Below are 3,224 nucleotides of genomic sequence, written 5' to 3'. Positions count from 1 at the left end.
CCCCCCCCCACTCCCTCTCCTCCCATTCCCAAAGGCCTCCTTCTTGCTGTTTCTATTGTCATGAATATTTGAACAGAGAAAGTGTTTTAAACATTTGGCTTCTAGATGTTTGTCGGCCTCCATCTTTTCTATCATGCTTGGCTGGCTTCCTGGATGTGTGTGTGTGTGTGTGTGTGTGTGTAGAGAAAAGTGAGGCAACAGAACAAATTTCTCGGTTTGTTATTTAACACAGCATGTTGGGATCGATCTTGTTCTCCCCCTCCAGCAACAGGCTTTCTTTTGTGTCCACCTCCCGGCCGTTCAGTTATTATGTCCATCAATATCTAAGTAATTAAAATCCCCCTTATCCTGGCTCTGGCTGCCTTACAAGTCTCACGGAGCGATAAAAACATTTCCTGATGATCAATTTTGCTCAGAGCCCAGGAGGTCTGAGCCACTGAATTCTGTTTATTGTATTGGATGGCCCATCATGGTGATTTTCAGACTGCATTCCCACAGACCTCAGGGGCAGGTCTGCATTGCTTTGGACTGCAGGAAAAGTATTGGGTGCAGAATTTAGCTTCCTGAGAACCACAGCTTTCTGGGGTATTTACGTGTGTGTATGAAAAGCCAATTTCTAGCATTTATGGCACTGAAGATATGCCTAGAATATATGGGGACAATGACGGTGGAGTTGGACAGGAGCCAAGAGAAGCAGCTGAGTGAGATTCCCAAGGGGTAGAAATGGGGCTTGAGTGCCCACTTGCCCCCCCCCCCGACATGGCAAACAAACTGGAGAAAATACAGTAAAAACTGTAGTATATATTACACAGAATCAGAAGAATGGTTCAAATGATGCTCAGTTGCCATAATTTATACAGGTTTAAGGAATGCTGCTGAATTCTGTGGCTGCATTCCAATCCCCCCCCCCCCAATTCAAGAATACCATTCTGACAAGGGTTTTTACCATTGGGGCAAAACTGCATGTGTCTTTCGTTGCAGCCATATTAGCAAATTTCAGTAGAATTATTACCATTAGCATTTGTTTTTTCATCAACTGGCATGGCAATCATATAAAAAAGTGGCATGTTTGTGGCATCCTCAAATTCCAAATTTTGGAATGCTCTAGGTGAGAAATTTATTATTATTGTTATCATTAATAATATTTTAAACCATACGCCACTGTATCTGTTTCTTGGGAATGTACTGGGAGTTTCTCAACATGAAGATCACTTAGTGAACAAGCTCTCTGTAAGAGTCCTTTTCTAACCTTCTCTTCAATGTGCCACCACAAAGACAATGGGCACATTTAAGGATGTGCATACAGGGTGACAGCAGCAGTTAGGCACAAACTGGTCACATGCCTTAGCTAGAACAGATCCCAGAATCCTTTGCAGCCTGGATGGTTTTCATGGGTGAAATGTAGACAGGTGCCTCAGATAAAGCGATGCGAAAAGGGGACTGTAACACAATAAACATCATGGGATTAACAGAAGTGTTCCATACCGATTCTGCCAGCTCCTTCCTTGGCTTGCACCAGTTCCTGGAGGATGCTATTCCACTTCCTTCCACTAGAGTATGCTGCCACCACTATCCTGTTGGGCTCTTCCTGCCAGGAGGGACAGAGTCCTGACACCTCTTCTCAAACTGAGGCCCTGCCTCATGTCTTCTGCTACCCAGCGCCTGGTTACCACAGGGACCAAATTCCTTCTGGGGGGGGAAACGCCTGGAGGATTGGCAATGGGTGCCTTGACTGCTTTCCTTCCCCCTTCCCGGGACTCTCTTCTTAAAGTAACCTGGTCTAAGGCAGTTGGGGAAACTATGTGGTCCAGAGAACTAGGGTTGCCAGCCTCCAGGCAAGACCCTGGAGATCTCCCGCCTTTACAACTGATCTCCAGCTGACAGAGATCAGCTCCCCTGGAGAAAATGGCTGCTTTGAAGGGTGGACTCTATAGCATTGTACCATGCTGAGGCCCTTCCCCTCCCCAAACCCCACCCTCTCCTGGATCCACCCCCAAAGTCCCCAGGTATTTTCCAACCCAGACCTGGCAACCCTACAGAGAACACTACCAGCTTCAAAGAGTAAAATATCTATTAAAAAGAGAAAAGGGTTACAAACATACACAGCACCAGATCAGCAACCAGAAGATCGAAGTGAAGTTGGTCATGATCACATCCTCTGGGAAAAATCCCTGCTCAGTTCTGCATTGAGGGGCTGTTTTTGTCCTGCATTTCTCGGAGGTTCAGAAAAGAACTGCGTGGGATGCTGCTGCAGGCTGGCTGTTGGCAGAGGTTGATCCAGGGACAAGCAAAGCCACACTGGTGGGTGCGTTCAGACGGGGGCTTTACAACGGAATCTGTGCTGGTTGCAATCGTTGTACTTACCAGCGTTCAGACGGCGAACATCTGTCTTCCCTCCCTAACCGTTGTAAAGCCCATTAAACCGTTGCACTCTGCCACTTGGTCCCCAAGTGGTGGTATCCTGAGTGCAACGGTTGCATTCGCTTAACCCCGCCGTCTGATCGCTCTCCACCAGTGTCTAGCCACTTCCTTTCGGAAGCTTGAGGCTTCTGATTTTTCCCCGCCATTTTTTTTAACTAAGCGATGTGTGCTTGGGCGAACCTTCCCCCTGAGCATTTGGTTTTTTTTTTAAAAAAGCCCTTAGTGTAGCATTTTGGAGGAGTCCAGGACTTCAGGGAGGCCAGTTTGGTCTTTAAACTTTAAAGGTAAGTCCTTACCTTTAAAGTTTAAATGTAATATGGGGTGTTTTGAGCATGCGCAAAGATCGCCATTCTGTGAATGGCTGCCTGTGCGCACGCTCAAACTGAGTTTTTTTTAAAAAAGCCGACGCCCGCAGTGTGTGAGCGGGCATACAGCGATGGGATCCGCAAAATGGAGGTGAGTGTGATCGCGTTTCAGCCGGCATAAACTGCACCGGTTCCAACCAGTACAGTTTATGCCAGCTGAAACGCCGCGTCTGAACGCCCCCACTGTCATCTACAACCAGTTCTGCCTTGAACTTTCCAGATGCTGTAAAGTTAAGCAGAATACCATTGTGAGGGAAAGGGTGTGTGATATGGTGTGAATAGGGGCCCTCTTCTTACTCTTTCCTTAGGAGGTTATTTCTGGGTGTCCTGAGGATTGAGAGGATGCAGAAGTTACAACAGCAGCCACATAGAAACAAGTGCTCTGCTGGGCCCACCCTTCCCACGATCTCTGTCTCTGTTTGCATCCCCTTCCTGCTG

This window comes from Gekko japonicus, unplaced genomic scaffold, assembly GCF_001447785.1.
Source record: "Gekko japonicus isolate JY-2015 unplaced genomic scaffold, Gekko_japonicus_V1.1 scaffold9, whole genome shotgun sequence".
NCBI classification, from domain to species: domain Eukaryota; kingdom Metazoa; phylum Chordata; class Lepidosauria; order Squamata; family Gekkonidae; genus Gekko; species Gekko japonicus.
This window is presented reverse-complemented; position numbering follows the sequence as displayed.